The 22,995-nt window shown below is 62.0% G+C and overlaps 1 long non-coding RNA gene across 1 annotated transcript; it reads left to right on the top strand.

Annotated features, from left to right (window-relative positions):
* The first annotated feature begins 13,714 nt into the window (after window positions 1–13,714).
* Window positions 13,715–21,534, top strand: LOC123347040. Its single transcript, XR_006573026.1, has 3 exons — window positions 13,715–13,866; window positions 15,052–15,358; window positions 20,523–21,534. It is a non-coding gene; the product is annotated as an uncharacterized LOC123347040 (long non-coding RNA).
* Window positions 21,535–22,995: the final 1,461 nt, after the last annotated feature.

Below are 22,995 nucleotides of genomic sequence, written 5' to 3'. Positions count from 1 at the left end.
GCAGCCTGGTGCCTGCTGCAGGGGCCGCGATTCGCTGGCAGAGGCTGGGCAGAAAGCCCAGAAATCCCCCCCCTTCCCCCACACACCCCGCCTCCCTCTGCTCTGGAATTAACCCCCCCCCCCGCCCAGCTGCTGGCTGCGGGCTTCCCACGGGAGGGCCCCTTGCAGGGGGGGGCTGCGCCTAGTAACCCCGGGCCGAAAGGAGGCAGCTCTCCGGGGGGGTCCCTGGATGGCCAGCGAGCACAGAAAGGAAGGGGGGGGGGATCCCAGCTACGTTGTCTGAGAGCTGTTTGCAAAATTCCCACCTGCTGGCTTGGGGAAAGGAGCAAGGGGGGTCCCTCTCTCTGCTCACCTGCCCAGGGCTAGGAGCAAGGGAGTTTCAATTCCCCCCACTCCAATGCCAGGATAAAGAGTGTTTCAATTCCTCCCACCCCATTGCTGGGATCAAGTGAGTGGGTCCCCCCCCCTGCACCCCAACCCCCACTTCATGCTGGGATCAAGTGAGTTTCAATTCCCCCCTTCCCCTGCCCCAAGCCAGGATAAAGTGAGTTTCAATTCCCCCCCCCACCATGTTAGGCTCAGGCACATTTCAATTCCCCCCAGCCTAGGGTGACCAGATGTCCCGATTTGATAGGGACAGTCCCGATATTTGGTGCTTTTTCTTATATAGGCTCCTATTACCCCCCCACCCCCTGTCCCGATTTGTCACACTTGCTGTCTGGTCACCCTACCCCAGCCCCACCCCCACGCTAGGATCAAGTGATTTTCAAATTCTCCCCTACCCCTGACCTCCCATTCCTGGGATAAAGGGAATTTCAATTCTTGCCTTCCTGTTGTGGAAAAGGAGTGAGTTTTAACCCCAACTCTCTTTTGTGTACACACACACACACACACACATGCTCCACATGCAAAACAAAGTAAGTTTCAAATCCACGCACTCTTGTCTGGATAAAGTGAGTTTCAAATCCCTCCCACTTGTCTGAATGATTGTGGGTTTTGTGGGGAAATTAGGAGTTTCAGTTCTTTCCTCCTGCTGGGAACAAGGTCAGTTATAAATCTCCTCTCCCACTGGGAAAAAATGAGTTTCGAGTCCATCCTCTGGGGGACAAAATGTGAGTTTCAAATCTTCCCTTTTGATGGGACAAGTGAGGAAAAACCTCCTCGCTTGCTGGAAAAAGCGTTTCACGCCCTCCTTCTGCCTGGAGGGAAATGTGAGTTTCGAGTCGCCCCTGTGCACTAGCACTGGCCTCGGTTCTGCCCCAGCCCAAATTCTTGCCACCGCTGGGAAAAGAGCCTCCCTCTTTTGCAGCCTTGTTGTGTCACCAAGTCACAAGACTGGAATTCAGTAGTGCCAGGTCATATCCCCAGCTCTGGGAAGGGAGTGGGGGGGGGGCTGGAAGCTAGGACACCTGGGTTCTAGTCCCTGTGCTGGGAACTTTTATATGAAAACTCACATTTTCCCTTCAGCCAAAAGGAGGATACGAGACTCATTTCCCCCATAGCAAGACAGAAGGGTTGAAAGTCTTTAGTCCTCACAAGAGGTGTGATTTCAAACTCACTTTCTCCTAACAAGATGGAGGATTTGGAACTCACACGTTCACCAGGAAGGAAGGGGGGGGGACTTGAAACTCACATTTCCTATCACAAGTCATTTCCCCAGCCAACAGCTGGGAGAGGGAACTCACATTTTCCCAGTAACTGGACACGGCTTCAAAACTCATTTATTCCCAGCAAGAGGCAACGGCCGGAGTCAACGTTTGTGAGAGCTGAGCTGAAGGTGTGAATCACGCAGGAGTCAATCTTCGGATATCCTGGCTCCTGCTGGCCCTTCAGTTTGGCTTCGAGCCACCCTCCAGGCCTTACGTGGCTTTGGGGACAGGAAAATAGCAAGAGTGAAAGTTGGGATTAGAAAGCACAAGAGCAGAGGAGGATTTTCCCTACAGCCACGGGGGCCTGTCCCCTCTAGGGGGCACCAACTCGGACCCAAACTGCCTGGCTCGGGGGCAGGGAATGGGGCAGGGGCCTGTCCCCTCTAGGGGGCACCGGCTCCCCCCAGCCCCAGGGCAGGGACTGGCTGGCTCAGGGGGCGGGAACTGGGGTAGGGGCCTGTCCCCTCTAGGGGGCGCCGTCTCCCACCCGCCCCAGGGCAGGGACTGGCTGGCTCAGGGGGTGGGAACTGGGGCAGGGGCCTGTCCCCTCTAGGGGGCGCTGGCTCCCATCCTGCCCCGGGGCAGGGACTGGCTGGCTCGGGGGCAGGGAATGGGGCAGGGGCCTGTCCCCTCTAGGGGGCGCCGGCCCCGATCCGGCCCCAGGCGGGGGAGGCGGCAGGTTTGAAGACACAGATTCCTTCCTGGGACCTCCAGCGGCTTGGAAGAGCCTTTCCCAGCAGGCGGCTCTGCCGAGGCAGCTCTGGGCCCTGGCGCTGGGGTGACTCAGAGCAGGGCGAGGCCGGGGGTGGGCAGAGGGAAAGGGAGATTTTGGGGCCCATGTCTCCCCCCGCCCCGGTCCCACGAGGTGGGAAATCTTGGCCCCGGCTTGCAGAGGCCTGGGGAAAACCAGGGCAGGGCCGTGCTAAGCCAGGCAGGGAGGGGAGGGCCCGGGGGGGCCGGGGGAGGCAGGAGCGAAGAAGAGGGCGAGGGGGGGGGCGAGGGCTGGGGGAAGAAAGAGACAAACAGCGGGAGGGAGGCGCTGAGACTTGTGCCAGCGCCCGCGGTCCGAGCTGCCAGGAGACGCTGCCCCACGTGCGGCAGATTCCCCTGCCCGGCCCTGTCTGGGCACGTTGGCGCTGGGCACCCGGCAGAGACGCCTGTTCCCCTCCCGCGTCATCCCTGGCAGCGCTCCTGCCAAGGGGGTGGGGGTGGGGGCGGGGGCGTTCCTAGGGAAGGAGAGGAAAGTGGGGTGAGGCAGGATTAAAGGGGGGTTGGTTGATAAAGAGCCCCCCCCACAGCCCAGACAGGGAAACAATAAATAGAAATAGAACCCAGGAGTCCTGGCATGCAGCCCCCAGCCCCTCGTCACTCTAACCACCAGACCCCACTCCCTGCCCAGAGCTGGGGAGGGAACCCAGGAGTCCTGGCTCCCAGCCCCCCCTGCTCTAACCACTAGACTCCCCTTCCCTCCCGGAGCTGGAGAGAGAACCCAGGAGTCCTGGCTCCCAGCCCCCCCTGCTCTAACCACTAGACTCCACTCCCCTCCCCTCCCAGAGCTGGGGAGAGAACCCAGGAGTCCTGGCTCCCAGCCCCCCACTCTAACCACCAGCCCCCACTCCCTGCCCAGAGCTGGGGAGAGAACCCAGGAGTCCTGGCTCCCAACCCCCCCTGCTCTAACCACCAGACCCTACTCCCCTCCCAGAACTCGGGAGAGAACCCAGGAGTCCTGGCTCCCAGCCCTGCCCCCATCAGCTCTCCATAGGACACCTGCCATCCCAGCCAGCCCCCAGCCCCCTCCGGGCCCGAGTTGGCCAGAGCCCCGGCCTCGTGGCCGGCAGCCGCAGCTGGGAGACCCTGGGCTGGACAGGCCTGGGCAAGCGAGTGCCCCTTGGCCCCTGGGACGGGGCTCGATTCCAGCGTCTGAGCATCCCAGCCAGGGCCTTAGTGACCAGAGGGGCGCAGGCTTCGGAGCTTGTGCTCATGGCAACCAGAGGGGGGGCAGGCCCCCCATAAGCCACCTTCCATCCCCCTCTACTGCAGCCCCTCACCCGCTTCTGCTCGGTGTGCCCCCTTCTGCCCCCCCAGCCAGGGCAACGTCTGGCCCCCTCCCAGGCCAGCACCCCCTGCGCCAGGTGCTGTACACCCCCGAACACCAACCTCAGAGAGCAGAGGGTTAATCTGGAGGCTCCAGCAGCGCTGGGGGGTGGGTGGGATCAGGTGATTTGGGGGGTTGGGTTTGCAAGGGGGGGGATTAGCCACTGAGCCATGATGCCATGAAAAGCGGGTTTCCCAGAATCCTGTGTGTCCCAGACACGGGGGCTTTGTGCTGAGATTTCAATGGGCTCAAAAGAACAAGGGGCATGAATAGCCCAGCAGGCCGTGGTCTGCTGCAGCCGCAGAACGGGGGCGGGGCTGGGCAGGCAGGGGGCTGCGGGTCGGGAGTGAGGGGCACCGGCAGGGCTGGGGGGAGCCCAGGGCCGGGCTAGCAGGGGCTGCGAGTCGGGAGTGAGGGGCACCGGCAGAGGCACCGACATTCCCCCTTATCTCTGGCCTGCTCCCAGGCTGCCTCCCCCAGCTGCCCGGAGCTGAGTCGGATGCGAGATCAGCGCTGGTGCCAGTTTGCAGGAGGCAGCAAGATCATCCCCCAGCCAGGGATGAGAGAGGTTCCTCCCCCACCCACCCGTCCCTGCCGCAGCCCTTGGAGCCGGCATCCCCTAGCGGTGAAGGTCCCGGCACTGGCACTCAGCAGGTTAATAGGAATCGGGCCCCAGCTGAGCTGTTTGCTCAGGCCCTGTCCCGGCTCCGCCCTGGGCACCTTTGCCAATAAAGCCAGGGAAGGTGCCGGGTTCGGTGGCAGGCGTGCGGGGGCCCATCCCCAGCAGGTGCGATCTCCTGGCTGCCAGGCTGGAGGAGTGGGGCAGGGAGCAGCGTGCTGCGAGTGCGAGGGGACAGCTGGGTCTGTTTCCAGGCTCCCCCCCGGCCACCACTAGCGATAGCAGTGAGTCTGGTGCGGGGATTTTAACACACATCCCTGCCCCACTGGAGGGGAGGACTTGGGCAGGGGCAGAATACAGCCTGTGCTAACAAAGGTGTGGGCGGGATTTAACACTCACATGGTCCCTGTGGGAGGATTTGAAACACTCTTTTGTCCCCCAGAAGAGAGGTGGGGGGCTCTGTAACACTCATTTAGTTCTTCCCAGAGGAGGAGTATTTGAAACTGACCTTTAACCCAGGAAGGTGGATTTGAAACTCACTTTATCCTAGCATGAAGGCAGGACTAGAAACTCACTTCTCTCTCTAGCAAGAAGAGGGAGGAGGGTATTTGAAACCGATTTTTAACCCAGCAAGAAAGGGGATTTGAAATGCATTTTACCCTGGTATGAAGGGGCAGTGGGGAGCAGAGAGCTAAAACCCTGCAAGAATTTTTAAATAAAGGATGCAAGGGGGAGATTTTGACCCAGATTTGGGGGAGGGAGGCTCATACCCCCACATCCCTCCAGGGCAGGGTGGGGGTGGGGGAGCACCTTTCAACCCAGGGCTTTGAAACTCATTTTTCCCAGCCAGAAGGGGAGACCTTGAGGCAGAAAAGGAGCGAGAGGTACAGCTGCAGACAGACACCGCCCCGAATCCCCGCGGCCGAGCACAGCGCTGATCTCTCTCTCCACACACACACGCGCCCACAGATCCGCACCGTCCCCAGACAGCGGGAGCGGCCCGAGCTCATTAGTTCTCGCTCCACATCTGCGCCCATCTCCACGGGGACACATGCGGCCCGTGATGGGGGGCCAGATAATGAGCTACCCGGGCACCCCACAGCTCCATCAGCCCCCCTCACTCCTGCCCCCCAGCCCCGGCCTGTCCCCTCGCAGCCCTGCTGGTCCCCGGCGCTGCCAGCCCTGGGCACGGGGCAGGGCCCAGCCCGGGCAGGGCGCGGGGGAGAGGCGGCAGCCGGGGGCTCTGCCTGACAAGTGGGTTTTTATCAGCAGAGATTCCTGGCGGCTGGAGACGGACTGTTAAATATAGACACAGGCTGGGGGGAGGGGGAGGCGATAGGGGGATAGACAGAGACACAGACAGATGCCTGCACAGACACACACACACACACACACACACACACTCGCACCCCGCTGAGATCATTTCTTCCCAACCCCCATCTCAGTCACTTTCTCCTTCTCTGTTTTCCTTCCCAAGTTTCTGGTTTGTCCGGTTTTTCTGCTCAGGCTGAGTCAGACACACACACACACACACACCCCGCAACACAAGGAGATACGTGCAACGCACCACTCAACACAAAGGAAACAAACACACACACAGGCGCACAAGCCAACCCACACAGAGACACGCCACGGGCCACAGCGATGCAGCAGGAAACGCACACCCGCTGCCAAAGATGCGCAATGCAACACACGGTGCGACACACGGGTACCCTGCAACACAGAAGCACAAGGACCCACAGACCCACAAGGCAACAACCACATACACGGGAACACAAAGACAGGCAGGGACACACCCCCCCCTTGCTCCCTTGAGCCACAGCTCCAGCTGGGGCAGGCAGCTACAGGCCGCACACCCACACAACACACACGTTCAAGGCCACCAAATTCCCAGGCACCATCCCAGATCAGGGCACCTAGAACCTGTTCTAGAACCCAGGATGGGCAGGTTCCGGATTCCTAGTGGATCCAGTCCAGGTTTTCCCTCCCACCGAGCTTCAGCGAGAGACCTGTTAGGGGCCGGCAGGTGGGGGGTTAAAGGAAACCCCGGCACCGGATCGCCCCATCCCTGGAATGGACTCACCTCTCCCCCCCCCCCCCCCGCTCTCCTGGCGGGGGGCTGTTCACAGAAACTCCCCGCCCACCCCCCTGCGGGGTCTGCAGCCCCCATTAGCAAGGACTCGTTCATCCATTATTCACCAGCCGGGCTGTGAAATGAGCCCCCCACGGGAAGTGGGGGAGCTGGTGAATTATTCAGAAGCCCCAGGAAAGCAGCTGCCAGCGATCGATGAACCGGCCTGGGGCGGGGAAGGGGCCTGGGACACAGATGCAGCCCCGCGCCATTCCCTCCCAGTGGGGAAACTGAGGCACAGAGCCACACCATCCACTTTATCCCAGGGCTAGGACCCAGGACTCCTGGCTTCCTTCCCCCCACCCCACTCCCCACCCAGAGCTGGGGATAGAACCCAGGAGTCCTGGCTCCGCTAACCCCTATCGCTCACTCCCAGCGCTGGGGCGGGAACCCAGGAGTCCTGGGGGACCTTGCTGAGCTGTGGAATTTGGCCACAGAAGGCGGCGGCTCAGAGATCCAGGCCACGCTGACGCCTGTGAAATATTTTGCCCCATGTGTGAAATTTCTCACCCTCGCCCTGTGATATTAGCACGGCAGTGCAAAGGGGTCTGGATCCGCCTGGGGGGCTCTGATCTCCCCCCCACACACTGAACTGCATGATGGGTAATCAATGTAAGGCAACCACATTACCCCTGGGTATCCCAGCTCGGGGATGGGGGGAGGAGGGCTTGGAGCCAGGACTCCTGGGTTCTGTCCACGGTTCTGGGAGGGGAATGGGTGCTAGTGGTTAGAGCAGGGGGAGAGGCTGGGAGCCAGGACTCCTGGGTTCTTTTCCCAGCTCTGCCCCTGGTGCTCAGGCAGCCCTGGAGGGTTAACAGAGAGAGGAGCCGAATGGGAATCTAAGCGAGCGGGGTGGGATCGATGGATCGATGGCGCTGCCAATAACACCCGTTCTGCATCAGCAGATCCCCGGAGCAGGTGATGAGCCGCTGCCCCCCCCAGAACCTCCCCCCACCCCCTGCACCGGCCCAGCCACAGAGACAGTCGCTTTCCCCTCTTCACTTCATGGCAGAGCAGCAGCCAAGGGGTTAACCCCGCCTCCAGCCCTAAAGGCCAGGGGGCAGCTGGCTCCATCCTGCCCCCTTGAGCCAGGAGGGGTGAGAAGCAAGTTAGATCCCACTCGCCTCCCAGAGCCAGAGCCCAGGAGTCCTGGCTCCCAGCCCCCCCCGACTCTAACCACTAGACCCCACTCCCATCCCAAAGCCAGAACCAGGAGTCCTGGCTCCCAGCCCTGCCCCCAGCCACCAGCGCAGGGGGCCGGGAATGGATGAGTGGTGACCTAATGGCTCGTTTGCAGCAGTGACCTTTGCATCCTCCGGCGCAAACAAGAGCGTAGGCTAAAAATACCGGGGGGGGGCAGCAATATAATGCAGTCACCCCGGATCTGAATGCCCCTCACTCCCGACCTGCAGCACCCTGCCCCCCCCAGCTCTGCCGGTGCCCCTCACTCCCGACCCGCAGCCCCAGCTAGCCCAACCCTGCCGATGCCCCTCACTCCCGACCCGCAGCCCCTGCCAGCCCAGCCCTGGGCTCCGAATGATTATCCGTGTTTTCTCCTCCCCTCCACAAATAAAAGTGACTAAATCAGCTTTGCTTCCAGCCGCTATTGATCCCTGCAGAGAGGAAGCCATCGATTTCCGAGCACATCAGAACCGCAGGGAGACCTGGGTCCCGCCTTGCGCTGCCCTCCCGGATGCCTGGGTCCCATTCCCCATCCCAGTCTCTCCTGCAGGGGACAGGGATCCTTCCCCCAAACAATGCGCTGGTCCCATCAACCGGCCAAGAGCCCCGCAGGCTCCAGGGCTCCCCAGGCCAACGGGGGCGTGGCTACGGCCAGGGTCACCTCGGCTACCAGCCAGGGTCACTGCTGCTACCGGCCAAGGGAACTGAGACCCAGCACAGGGCCAAGGCCAGGGGGAGATTTTTATCCAGAGGAAAGGCCCCATGTCGCATCCTCTGCACCCCCCTGAGCCAGCCAGTCCCTGCCCCATTCCCTGCCCCACTGAGCCAGCCGGTCCCTGCCCTGGGGCCAGATGGGAGCCGGCGCCCCCCAGAGGGGCCAGGCCCCTGCCCCATTTCCCACCCCCCGAGCCAGCCAGTCTCCCCCTTCACCCCCCACCCTCCGGGGCATAGCTGTTGCTCCAGCTGCTCCCTGTTGTCTCTCAGGAACAGCTGGAGAAGGATCAAGGTGAGGGGGGGTGATGGAAACAGCTGAGGTGGGGGTGGGGGTGGGGAAAAGCCCTTTCCTCTGATCTGGCCAAACCCAGCCCACAAAGGCAGCGTGGGAAAAGAACCCAGGAGTCCTGGCTTCCCCGCTCCCCTCCCCGCCCCGTGCCCCTGCCCAGCACAGCGCCCCCTAGCGCCGCCCTGGGGTCAGCACCCCCCCCCCGCCGCCCTCCCCCACCCATTCCGCACTGACATTGATGGGTTCTTAAAAGCCCGTTTGTTTCCCGGCCCAGGCGTGACTGTCACGGGCAGGCGGCTCCCTGCGGGGAGATCAGCGGAGGCTGAAGCTGCCGGGTCAGCCATTAGCCAGGGTCCCCTGGGCCCCCTAAGGGGAACGGGCTGCCTAGAAACACCAGGTGCCTGAGCCAGAGCCGGGGAGAACCCAGGAGTCCTGGCTCCCAGCCCCCGCTCTAACCACTAGGCCCACTCCCCTCCCAGAGCTGGGGAGAACCCAGGAGTCCTGGCACCCAGCCTCCGCTCTAACCACTAGGCCCCACGCCCCTTGCAGAGCTGGGGAGAGAACCCAGGAGTCCTGGTCCAACCCCGGGCTCCAGAGAGAGCAGCTGAGTCAGGGAACGGGACAGTTCCTGGGGATCCCCTCCCCCTTGCAGGCCCCATGGGCTCATTGGCTGACGAGCTCGTTATGTCTCTGGTTCCCAGCCAGGGCTCTGGGCTCCTCCCTCCCCCGTGTGCCAGGGCAGGGAGCCTTTAAGAGCCGGCTCCGCGCCCACTCACCCGGCAGGATAATTTGTGCCTCTCAGGAATTCCTGCCCCATGACGAGGCCCCGCTCCCCGTGGGATTATGGAGCCAAGGATCTAGGGAGGGGAGTGGGGGCTAGTGATTAGAGCAGGAGGCTGAGCCAGGACTCCTGGGTTCTCTGCCAGCTCTGGGAGGGGGGCGGGGGCTGGTGGTTAGAGCAGGGGGAGCTGGAAGCCAGGACTCCTGGGTTCTGTCCACGGGTTCTGGGAGGGGAGGGGGGGCAGTGGGGTCTCGCGGGGCAGAGCAGCGTCTCAGGGGGAGGAGCAGGTGGCCTGTTCCCCTTCAGTGACGATTTGTGCCCACCATGGCCCTGTGCCCAAAGGACTAGCCGGGCACCGGGGTCCCAGCCCCAGGCCGGGGCTGGCTCATGGCCTGGGCAGGGATGTTTCTCCGCTGGGGTCATGGGAGCGGCCGGGTGGGAAATCGGAGTTGGCCTCGGTTGGCTGGGCCCCGGGGAGGGGGTACCCAGGAGCCCCCGGCTCAGATCCAGGTCGGGGGCAGGAAGCAGGGGGGGGGACTGGCCCGGCTCATTTCCAGCTGGCCAGTTCTGCTGCGGGGGAATATCTACCTCCCCTCCCCCCATCCAGCCACCGCTCCCCCACCCCCCTGAGCAGCGGTGGGCAAACTACGGCCCACGGGCCGGATCCGGCCCCTCAGGGCTTAGGACCTGGCCGGCGGGTTTGCCACCCTCATGGCACCGGGTCCCGTGCCGCTCCTGGAAGTGGCCGGCACCATGTCCCTGCACTGCAGCCTCTGCGCCCCCCTACCCCAAGGGCCGCAGGGACGTGGTGCCGGCTGCTTCGGGGAGCAGCGGGGCCAGGGCAGGCAGGGAGCCTGCCTTAGTGGGGTGGTGCTGCCGCCACCCCGGAGCCGCTCCAGTAAGTGGTGCAGGACCAAAGCCGGCACCCCGACCCTCTGTCCTGAGCCCCCTGCTGCACCCCAACCCCTGCTGCACCCCACATTCCTCCTGCACCCCAACCCGCTGCCCTGAGCCCCCTGCTGCACCCCAACCCCTGCACCCCAACCCCCTGCTGCACCCCAACTCCCTGCCAAGCCCCCTGCCTGCACCCCAACCCCTGCCGCACCCCACATTCCTCCTGCACCCCAACCCGCTGCCCTGAGCCCCCTGCTGCACCCTAACCCCTGCTGCACCCCACACCCCCTGCCCCCAACCCGCTGCCCTGAGTCCCCAGCTGCACCCCACACCCCCTGCCCCCCAAACCCCTGCCCTGAGCCCCCTGCTGCACCCCACACCTCCTGCCCCCCAACCCTCTGCCCTGAGCCCCCTGCTGCACCCCAACCCCTGCACCCCAACCCGCTGCCCTGAGCCCCCTGCTGCACCCCAACCCCTGCTGCACCCCACACCCCCTGCACCCCAACCCCCTGCCCTGAGCCCCCTGCTGCACCCCAACCCCTGCTGCACCCCACACCCCAACCCCCTGCCCTGAGCCCCCGCTGTACCCCACACCCCCTGCCCTGAGCCCCCTGCTGCACCCCAACCCCTGCTGCACCCCAACCCCCTGTCCTGAGCCCCCTGCTGCACCCCACACCCCCTGCACCCCAACCCGCTGCCCTGAGTCCCCTGCTGCACCCCACACCCCCTGCCCCCAACCCCCTGCCCTGAGCCCCCTCCTGCACCCCACACCCCGACCCTCTGTCCTGAGCCCCCTGCTGCACCCCAACCCCTGCTGCACCCCACACCCCCTGCCCCCCAACCCCCTGCCCTGAGTCCCCAGCTGCACCCCAACCCCTGCTGTACCCCACACCCCCTGCCCTGAGCCCCCTGCTGTACCCCACACCCCCTGCACCCCAACCCCCTCCTGCACCCCAACCCCCTGCCCTGAGTCCCCTGCTGTACCCCAACCCCTGCTGTACCCCACACCCCCTGCACCCCAACCCGCTGCCCTGAGTCCCCTGCTGCACCCCAACCCCCTGCTGCATCCCTCCTGCATCCCAACTCCCTGCCAAGCCCCCTGCCTGCACCCCAACCCCCTGGCCCTGCCTGCAATTTCCCCACCTCGATGTAGCCCCCGGGCCAAAAAGTTGCCCACCCCTGCCCAGAGCGTGCGGGGAGGGGGGGACCCTACCCGGCAGCCTCTTCCCAAGAGGGATTTACCAAGCAGCCAAAGTTTCTCGCTCGACAGTGACCCCTGGTGCCCAGATCAGGTAGCGCCACCACATCCCCATGGCTCCATTTTCAATGCAAAATTATAATGTGTGGATCAAACCCACAGACCCCGCTCCCCGCCTGCCGGGATCAGACCCCTGGGTCCTTCCGGCCTGTATCCCCCCTCCCCCCTGCTGGGGTCAGACCCGCTGAGTCCATCCGGCCCGGCATCCCCCCTGCTGGGGTCAGACCCCTGGGTCCCTCTGGCCTGTATCCCCCCTCCCCCCCTGCCGGGATCAGACCCCTGGGTCCCTCCGGCCCAGCATCCCCCCTCCCCACCCTACCGGGGTCAGACCCCCTGAGTCCAGCCGGTCCAGCATTCCCCCTCCTCACCCTGCCGGGATCAGACCCCTGGGTCCATCCGGCCCAGCATCCCCCCTCCCCCCCTGCCGGGATCAGACCCCTGGGTCCCTCCGGCCTGTATCCCCCCTACCCACCTGCCGGGGTCAGACCCCTGGGGCCATCCAGCCCGGCATCCCCCCTGCCGGGGTCAGACCCCTGGGGCCATCCGGCCCGGAATCCCCCCTCCCCCCCTGCTGGGGTCAGACCCCCCTGGGTCCATCCGGCCTGTATCCCCCCTACCCCCCTGCCGGGATCAGACCCCTGGGTCCATCCGGCCCGGCATCCCCCCTACCCCCCTGCCGGGGTCAGACCCCTGGGTTCATCCGGCCTGTGTCCCACCTGATACATTCATACTCATTTTTGCCTCCTATCAAAAATCCCTCCAATCTCACCCGGCCTGGCCTCTGTGTATGGGGTGGGGGGGCTGAATTCAGGTAATGCCCCCATCCCTGTTAATAAACTAAATGTACCCCAGTGACACTCCCCCCCCCCCCGCAATATACAGATCTAAGTGTGGCTGCAAAATCCCTCCCCTTCCTGCCCCAGTGCCAAGAATGTGCAGGAGCGACCCCTTGTGCCCTGGGGAAGGGGCAGACAGAGCTGAAGTCAGGTCACCTGGAGGAGTGAGAGCACAGTGTGTGTGACCCACGAGAGCCCCAGGCCCCCATCGCAGAGCAGGACCCCGCTGTGTCAGGTGCTGTACAAAAAGAACAAAGAGCCAGCGAGCTGCCAGGCCAGGCCCCAGCCTCCAGCAGTCAGGGGCTACCCGGGAGCTGGTCCCTGCAGACTGCGGGGATGTGGCGCTGGAACGGCACGGCGCCTGGGAACCGCAAGGCGCTCCGGCTCGCTAGCGACGTGCCCCACGGCTCAGGGGTGAGTGGGGGGCTGATGGGAGCTGGAAAGGGGGCTGCTCTATGCCAGGCTCTGCAGAGGATGACGGGAGCGAGCACACAGGGCCCCCAGGGTGGGAGCGGGTCCTCGGGGACCTGCTACACGGAGGGACATGGCAGCAGCCGGGAGTCCCCAGGGCGCGTGTGGGGCTCAGAGAGGGGCAGAGGGGAGCCGGGCGGTGGGTGGATGAGTGAAGGGCCACGAGATGGCAGCAGAGGATCAGAAAGGGGGGGGGGGCTCTGAGTACAAAGTCATCCCCACCTCTGTCTGTCCAGCCTGCCCCCCACCCCTTCCCTCCCTGCATCCAGCCCCCCCGTCCCTCTGCCCAGCCCCCCCACTCTCCCTCTGCCTGCCCAGCCCCCCCACCTCCTTCCCTCCCTGCATCCAGCCCCCACCCCTCCCTCTGTCTGTCCAGCCCCCCCCCCTTCCTCTGTCTGTCCTGCCAGCCCCCCACCCCCTTCCCTCCCTGCATCCAGCCCCCACCCCTCCACCTGTCCATCCAGCCCCCCCAGCCCTCCCTCTGCCTGCCCAGCCCCTTCCTCCACCTGTCCATCCAGCCCCCGCCCCCCCCCGGGCTGTCCCCAGCGGGCGGGTCTCTCGGGGGGGCGGGGCGGGCGCTTCCCACCGCATTTCCCCACCTCCCGTTCACTGACCAGCCCAGCTCCATCCGGCCCCAGCGGGGGGCGGAGCCCTCCCTCCCCGCGTCCCCCAATCACAGCCCGGCCCCGCCTGCCCGCCAATCAGGAGGCCGGGGAAACCAGCCAATGGGAGGAGAGGGCCCTGCCTGCTATTGGAGCTTGCGCCCTCCCGGCATGCTTTGCGGCGCGGACGGCCATGGAGCCGGCTCGGGGGGCACCCGGGGGGCCGGGAGGATCCGCTGGCATCCTGGCCCGGGGCAGGGGGCCCCGGCTCGGGAGGGGGCCGGCCCGGCAGCGGGGAGCCTGGGGACTGCTGCGGGAGCGGCCGGCCTGAGCGAGAACAGCGGGGTGAGCGGTTTGCACCGGGGGAGGCGGGTGCCAGCCCGCGGCGGTGCTCGGCGCTGCACAGAACAACGAGACCCCCCCCGCGGCCGGCGGCTGCGGGCCCGGTGACTCCCCCCCCGCCCAGCTCCTCTCTGGAATTGCCCGTCGCTAAATCCCGGTTCTCACGCCCGCCCCGCCCTAGGTCCCAGCTGCTCGGCTGTTTCCCTGCGTTGCCCCAGGAGCCCCGCTCCGGAGCGGCTCGTGCCGGGGCCCAGCGATCTCCCGGTCACCGAGCCGAGGGGGCTGCCCGAGACACCTGCCGTCTCCATGGACCTAGATCAGCCCTGAGAGGCCCGGCTGGACCCCAAGGCGGGGCGGGGGCGGGGGGGGGGCTGGGAGCCAGGACGCCTGGGTTCCCTCCCTGGCTCTGGGAGGGGAGTCAGCCTAAGGGCAGGGGTGAGCCAGGACTCCTGGGTTCTGTTTTAACCCAGTGTCCTTGAATGTTCTTACTGTGGCTGGGAATTGCGGGCTGTCTGTTTCTCACCAAGGTGAGAAAGGGTTAATCCCCGGCTTTCCCGTGGCATGCTGGGAGTTGTAGTCCTTAGGGCGTGAGATTAAGGGGTTGCTCATTCCCACCCACCCACCCTGCCTCCCCCCCGAAGCGCTGGGGTCGGTTTTGTGGTGCCTGGTTGAGTGAAGCTACAGGAGCCTGAACAGGGCACCCTGTGCTGCCAGCCCGGACACCTGGGTCCCCCTTCATCCCATTCCCTCTCTTCTCTCTGATCCCATAGGGGTGAGCGCCCTGCACTGCCCTCCCGGACGCCCGGGTCCCCTCTCGGTCTCCATGCCCGGGGGCGGGGGCAGGACTCCCTGCGATAGCCTCCCCCACAGGCGTGCCCGTACCCTGCACTGCCCTCCCGGATGCCTGGGTCCCCTCTCGGTCTCCATGCCCCGGGGAGGCGGGGGAGGGAGGGGGGCAGGACTCCCTGTGATAGCCTCCCCCAAAGGCGTGCCCGTCCCCTGCACTGTGCGGGCACGTAAGAACCGGAGGCAAAGCACTGAAAGGAACGAATAACGGGCCAGCTGCTCCCTGGGCTGCTCCTATATCTTCCCTTCCTACACATCCCCCTGCAAGGGTTGGCTCTCTCACGAGGGGGGGCTTGCCTTATTTGTACCCCTTTTGTGCCACACGTCTCCCCTCTGCTGCAGCAGGATGGCTGACGTCCCTGCAGGGCGCCCTCGGCATGGAGTCCCCATGACAACGAGATGCGGCTTTCCAGGGACACCGATTCCTAGCTCCAAACCTGCAAGGTCCCAGCATGCCTTGCAAGGTGGGGGGGGCAGGGATCACTCACCCTGCTGCTGAAATGCAGCCACCTCTGGGGTGGGACGCACTGGAGAGGACGTTGCCGCAAACCCTGCTGCGTGGATGCTGAACTCCCAGGAAGCAGACAGGGCGGTAGGAATGTGAGAGCAGCATCTGTCACCAGTTCACAACAGCGAATAGTTTTGTCTGGTAGGTTTAAAAACAACAAACCCCAAGGCAGTGAATAGCTAAAACGTTGTGACCTTGAACTTCATGCTGCTCCGCAGTGGGGCAGAGAGGGGTGTGGGGCAGGGGATGCCCCCCGCGTTAGCGCACAGTGCCCTCCCACAAAGGCGTGCCTGGACCCCCCGTGTTCGGGTGCGTAAGAACCGGAGGCAGATTAACCGGAATGGAGAGTTACCGATGGGGTAGCCGGAATCGGAGCTGCTCAGGTGTCTTTATTCCAACACATTCAGTACTGGGGACTGGCCGGCTCAGGAGGGTGGGGAAATGGGGCACAGGCCCTTTCCCCTCTAGGGGGCATTGGCCCTGACCCCAAGGCAGGGGACTGGCTGGCTCAGGGGAAAGGAATCACACCCCCTTGAACCTGGGTGTGCTGCTCACTAACCCTGGGGGCACCCCTGCCCACACGGCCGAGGATCCGTCCTTCCCACCCCCCACAGCAAAGCAGAGTCACTGCCTGGGGGGCTCATCCCAGGCACCCCCATAACGCTGTTACATCCAGCCCCCCTCCGCCAGGGCAAAGCCTGTGTCTGCAGGGCTCTCCCCACCCCCTGCTCCTAACACACCTTCCTTCTCGCCTAGGCTCGGCTGGCACGAGCTGAGGGAGACCTGCAGCCAGACAGAGCCAGGAATGAATGAATGGATGGGGGAGGAGGTGCAATAAAAGCCCTGACCACTGGGTGGTGCCCTCACTCTGTACACAGGCCAGCCAAGATAATGGCACGGAGGGGGGTGGTACCCACCACCAGCCACTGCCCTTGCCGCAGGCCTTAAACAGCCTGAATAGGGGAAATAGCAATACAGGCACTGGCCACTGGGGGGCACCCGTGGTGTGCAGTGTTGAGCTGGGAATTCAGTGCTAGGAGAGGTGTGATTATCTCCCCCCCACCCACCCCCCATGCTCCCATCCCCCACAGGGGATCCCAGTACAGCCAGATTCACCCTCACCCCTCCACACTTGGACTTGTACAGCCCATTTCCCCTCATCTGTGCCCCACCCACCACATGAACAGCCCCCTCCACACATCTCCATTAGAGCCACATTCCTCTCAAACCCCTCGCGTATGGGGGACCGGTAGGGCCCTCTGTAAAATGGGGATAACGCTGCTGACCTGCCTAGTAAAGCGCTTGGAGATCTGATGAAGGGCACTGGCTGGGGGCACAGTGGGGGAGACACAGAATCTCCCCACAGGGGATTGGGTTGGGGCAGAGCAGCCACCAGGCCCTGGAGAGCAGAAAGACCATCCCCCTGGCAAAGTGCCCTGCCCCCATCAGCCGGGGAGGGGGGGTGGGCAGGGCAAATCTGAGAGTGGGAAATGACCCTGAGCACCAGAACCCACACGGGTGTCCCCTCCTTGGGCCCTCTCCACCCCCACCCCAAATCTCTCCCCTCCTGGGCTCCTCGGTGGTGGTGAACATCAGCTGATACGGACTCATTTTGATCTCGCCCTGGGAGGTTTCTATAGTTTAGTCTTGATACAGCCCCTGGGCATGGGCAGCGACATGCTGAGAGTGGGGGGCGCCCTCCCCGTCTAGACTCGGACTCACACCAGCCTGGTTGGCCCAGCTCAGCCAGGTGGCCACCAGCTGCTGCGTGGAGGATGCGAGAGCCGGGGTGGGGCTGACCAAGGTTTAGCTTCCCCCTGGTCCCAGCCAGGCTGTACCAAACCCCAGCTCTTAGACCCAGCCCCTCATGGGGACATAGGTGCCCAACTCCCCAGGGGCATCTAAAAACCCTGGAGGAGCTGGGCCTTAATTACATTGGAAAAAACTTCATTATCCAGGATGGGAGACTCCAGCCAGCCCAGAGCACCCTCCTGGCCATGTTCAATGCCATTATAACGCGCTGCCCCAGAGCACCCCCACCCCCCATTCAATGCCATTATAACGCGCTGCCCCAGAGCACCCCCACCCCCCATTCAATGCCATTATCACACACTGCCCCAGAGCACCCCCACCCCCCATTCAATGCCATTATCACACACTGCCCCAGAGCATCACTCACCCCGCTCTGGCTCACACTGCTCCTTGGCGCTGGTGAGGCAGCTCCTCCGGCCAGAAACTCTTGCCCAGGGCAGCTGAAGTCCAAACTGAACACAAAGGACTGCACAGACCCCACCCTGCCTCAGTTCCCCCAGCAGCAGCAGCTCCCTTGTGGGGCCAGCTGCCTGGACACCCAGCTTCTCGTGAACTAGCTTCGGTTCCACCACACCCTTGTTCTCCCAGGGTTAGGTCCCTTGGCCTGGTGTAATCCCAGCAGCCACTGTCCCTGCTAGGCTCTGGGCTTTCAGGCCCACTCCCAGCTGGGCCCTGGGCTGGCTGATCCCTGGCTAAGAGGATCAGCTGGGGCTGGGGTGCAGGGATGAGCCCAGCTCCCCTTAAAGGGCCGGCCAGCCCGGGACAGCAGTTATCTTCTTGCCAGTGGGTAGGTGGGAGGAGATTGTGAGCAGACGGTTTGATGAAGGGGGAGTGAAAGTCTGGGGTTACGTGCTATCAGGTGCCTAAGGAGCTGAAGGGTTGTAAACATTAGCAGCTGGGGCGGGGGGTGTTTTCTGGGGGGCTGGCTCAGGGTTGGAGTGGAGGGCAGGGTAGGTTGTGCCTCAGTACAGTGCTCTTAAAAAGCTTTGCCGCAGCACAGAGAAGCCATTAGCCTCTGTTTGTTCCTTTCTTAAGCCTCATCTCCAAGGTGGGGGTCATGCCCCAGGCTCCAAACCCTTCCCCGCCCTGGATCAGATCATTTTTAACCAGGTGAAGGCGCTGGTCTGTATAATGACCACAGGGGGGATGTAGGTGACAGGGGCGGCTATTCTATATAATGACCAGAGGGGGGAAAGGAAGGAATATGGGATGGGAAGCAGGGACAGCTGTACTGTGCAATGACCGCACGGGGGCGGCAGGGGCTATGGGACAGAAAGCAGGGACAGCTGTACTGTGCAATGACCGCACGGGGGCGGCAGGGGCTGTGGGACAGAAAGCAGGGACAGCTGTACTGTGCAATGACCGCACAGGGGGGCAGGGGCTGTGGGATGGAAAGCAGGGACAGCTGTACTGTGCAATGACCGCACGGGGGGCAGGGGCTGTGGGGCGGAAAGCAGGGACAGCTGTACTGTGCAGTGACCGCACGGGGGGCAGGGGCTGTGGGATGGAAAGCAGGGACAGCTGTACTGTGCAATGACCGCACGGGGGGCAGGGGCTGTGGGATGGAAAGCAGGGACAGCTGTACTGTGCAATGACCGCACAGGGGGCAGGGGCTGTGGGGCGGAAAGCAGGGACAGCTGTACTGTGCAATGACCGCACGGGGGCGGCAGGGGCTGTGGGACAGAAAGCAGGGACAGCTGTACTGGCAGTGACCGCACGGGGGCAGCAGGGGCTGTGGGGCGGAAAGCAGGGACAGCTGTACTGTGCAATGACCGCACGGGGGGCAGGGGCTGTGGGGCGGAAAGCAGGGACAGCTGTACTGTGCAATGACCGCACGGGGGCGGCAGGGGCTGTGGGACAGAAAGCAGGGACAGCTGTACTGTGCAGTGACCGCACGGGGGCAGCAGGGGCTGTGGGATGGAAAGCAGGGACAGCTGTACTGTGCAATGACCGCACGGGGGCGGCAGGGGCTGTGGGGCGGAAAGCAGGGACAGCTGTACTGTGCAATGACCGCACGGGGGCGGCAGGGGCTGTGGGGCGGAAAGCAGGGACAGCTGTACTGTGCAATGACCGCACGGGGGCGGCAGGGGCTGTGGGGCGGAAAGCAGGGACAGCTGTACTGTGCAGTGACCGCACGGGGGCGGCAGGGGCTGTGGGGCGGAAAGCAGGGACAGCTGTACTGTGCAATGACCGCACGGGGGGCAGGGGCTGTGGGGCGGAAAGCAGGGACAGCTGTACTGTGCAGTGACCGCATGGGGGCGGCAGGGGCTGTGGGGCGGAAAGCAGGGACAGCTGTACTGGCAGTGACCGCACGGGGGCGGCAGGGGCTGTGGGACGGGAAGCAGGGACAGCTGTACTGTGCAGTGACCGCACGGGGGCGGCAGGGGCTGTGGGACGGAAAGCAGGGACAGCTGTACTGTGCAATGACCGCACGGGGGCGGCAGGGGCTGTGGGGCGGAAAGCAGGGACAGCTGTACTGTGCAATGACCGCACGGGGGCGGCAGGGGCTGTGGGGCGGAAAGCAGGGACAGCTGTACTGTGCAGTGACCGCACGGGGGCGGCAGGGGCTGTGGGACGGAAAGCAGGGACAGCTGTACTGTGCAATGACCACACGGGGGCGGCAGGGGCTGTGGGGCGGAAAGCAGGGACAGCTATACTGGCAGTGACCGCATGGGGGCGGCAGGGCGCCAATGATGGGGAAAGGTACCTAGGGTATCATAGACAAGTTTGCAAGTGATGCCTATAGCTGAGGTTGCCAGGCAGGTCTCACTGTAAATCCCTGTTTTCAGGTGCGTTAGGCCTTTGCCAAATGTTAGCTCTTTGGGGTAAAATGTCCCATGCTGGATGTCTGCCTCAGACTGATGTATTGGGGGGGAGCAAAACCAAATGATTTTGTTCGTTTTTGGATTTCTTTGAAAAGGGAAAATTTAGAGAAAATCACGTACATTTCCATGTTCCAAAAATACCAATTTTTGCCCACCCCCCAAAATGTGTTAAAAATTTTCCTCCCAGCTCCAATTCTGAGGCCCCTTTCCACCACCAGGACGGTGCCCAGCGGTCTGAGGCATGTCTACACACGTTAGCATATGTGCAACGTGCCTTGGGCAGCACGTGACCAGATTCAGCACCGAATTCGCTTTGCTGATCGGATCATTTGTTGGCCTGGTCTGGTTACCGCCGTGGAGTGTGACGTGAACGCTGATCCCTTCGCCTCATGTCTGTACTACAGCTCGGCGTTGTAATTTGTACACGCACTAGCTCTGCTCCAGCTGATCTCACCTAAAATGAGCCTGGTCTAGCCAGTTGGCCACGCTGCCTCCCTAGCACAGTGGTGAATCAGGGCCAAGCTGCCACAAATACCTCCTCCCTCAAAATAAATTGCTCCCTCTTTTCACAAGCATTATTCACTAACTTCCCTTTGGTGCCTGTCATTATATCCCAGCACCTGACAGCTGTCCATGAAGGGATCCTCACCTTTGCTCTCCTGTTACAGATGGGGAAACTGAGGCACACAGTGACCTTGTCCAAGGTCATACCGGGAGTCTGCGGTGGAGCTGGGAATTGAGGCCAGATCTCCTGAGTCAAAGCCCAGTGAAAGCTTCGTGCATCCACGCTGTGCAGTACGAATGAAATACTCTCTATTCCAGGAGTAACCAGGGAGGACTTAAACAGCAGCTGCTACAGCTAAACACTTTCAGAGCTGCAGGACCTGGAAAGCTTGTACCCAAGTGTTGTAAGAGAATTGGCTGAGGAGCTCATTGAGCCATTAATGTTGGTATTCAGAGTTTTTTTAAACACCGGGAAAGTTCCAGGGGACTGGACAAAACACGACCATTGTGCCAGTATTTTAAAATGAGAAATGAGATGACTTAGGTAACTAGAGACCAGGGGTCAGTAAACACCCTGGCAGGCCGGGCCAGTTTGTTTATCTGCCGCATTGGCAGGTTCGGCCGATCACGGCTCCCACTGGCCGCGATTCACTGTTCCAGGCCAATGGGGGAGGCGGGAAGTGCCGCAGGCCGAGGGATGTGCTGGGAGCCGCGATCGGCCAACCCCTGCTATAGACTGTTTAGCCTGACATCAGTCCTGGGCACAGTCACCGCAGTATTCCCCGTTTTGTAGTTGTGCACTCGAGTTTTCCTTCCTGAAGGGTTAAAATCCATGTGCATTATATAACAACCTGGTACATGGATTGTGCCAGCTCTTTTTTTAGACCCAAAGTCCAGAGTTTGGTCAAGAGACCAGAGGTCCAGCAAATAGTGATTAGCTAAGAGAAAGCCGGGTAAACGAGATAACTGCCTTTGCTAAGACATGCGTGGTCAGTAGAAATGCCAGATGTTGAAGCAATAACTGAATAATTATGTTTCATCCAATGTTTCAAATTGAACAAAGGATCCCTGTTCCTATTGTGTCAGTCTCTTCTGAAGGGAAGGTTCTTCCCACAGATCCAACCTTGAGTATATGAAAAGTTGGCACATGTCAGTATAAGATATGGCATCCTTCCACCTCCCTTCCCAGGGACCAGTGCCTGCCTTAAGACATGAAGGGGACAATCTTTATTGCCATATACTTTCACTGTTTCTTTGCTTTAACCCCTAGGAATGTACCTGGTGGACAATCAGAGGAGTTGCTCCATTCCTATGGACCCCAAATCAGAATTCAACACAGATATTTTATACTAATAACATTTTATCAAAGTATTAATTAAATGTTAATTTGCTAACTTGAGACCATCGGCAGAGACATTATGTTACCTGTTAACCACTGGCTAATGTGCTATCTTATCTTGCTGCAAAACCTATCCGGGGGTGTGGAACTGCCTACCCCGTCACTTTCCCCCACCCATGGAAAATCTATATATTCTATTGTAATCAATTGATTGACAGTGTCTCTGAGCCTAATAAGCCAGGTGACACTCCGCCAGCGCTGTGTGTAATAAACTCCTATGCTTGGCCTCTACCCAGTGTGGATTTATGTCCTTCACTATGTCTATCCTAGAGCTGAGGAGAGGAGAGCAGTAAAACCCAATTTTCTCTCAATGGACATTTTTTGACAAGCCCTAAATGTGACCTGGCTCTGTCCTTTCTGCGGGTATCTTGGTCACCAGTTCTAAGACCTCCCCGTACGCTGCTCAGAGAGTAGCCCAGGAGCTGCAAGAATCCACCGGACTCTATGAAACCAACATATGCAAATGGAAATTTGCATGTGCACCAAGCAGGAGGAAGAAATCAGGGAGGCGATCAAGGCCAATGGAGGGAGAATTAAAGAGACTGATGAGAAACCAGCTGAGCTTTCAGTATGGCTGGCAAAGATGAAGGAAAAGCAGAACAAGCAGAGGAACCATGTCTGCCTCTTGGCCCTGTAGGCCGGGAAGGTGACGGTGAAGACTCTGCCTATGGCACTTCCTGGGTCCTTTTGGAAACAATTGTGAAGTTGTGACTGGAAAATTGGGGCCAGGAGTTGTGGCAGTTCTTGGTTGGAGAGGAAACAAGGGGCCTTGTTGGGTAGCTAACTGATACCGTTCGGTTTAGGGCCGTCCACAAGGCCAAAACAAGGATTTTCAGAGTTGAGTCAGGCCCAGTGCGGAGGGAAATGTGACATGTCAGTTGGCCACATTCTGATCTCACTTTCGGCAGGTTTACCCTGGGGCCTCTGAGATCAGTGACTGTAGTGGAGTCACTGTCCCATATGCCAGCCCACCGTCAGTATCAGCAGCCGTCTCCCCTTCAGCCTCCCACTGAGCAGAGCAAATCGTCCAGAGACCAAAGTGTCTCCGCTCAGGCTGCTGGAGGAGCAGGTGGGGAACTGAACATTGAAGCTGTCGATCCAAGCGGGGCTGTATCGGGGTGCAGTGTGGGACTGGAGGAGAGAGGGCCAGCCGTGCCCATTCCCCTTTTAGCCCATTCTCTCAAGGCCGAGGACGTCATGGTCACCCTGCTGTAAAATCAAGCAGGAGGTCTATTGCT

Source organism: Mauremys mutica, chromosome 12 (genome assembly GCF_020497125.1).
Source record: "Mauremys mutica isolate MM-2020 ecotype Southern chromosome 12, ASM2049712v1, whole genome shotgun sequence".
Lineage (NCBI taxonomy): Eukaryota > Metazoa > Chordata > Testudines > Geoemydidae > Mauremys > Mauremys mutica.
Note: the sequence above shows the minus strand (reverse complement) of the source record. Positions and strands in the feature narration are given on the sequence as shown.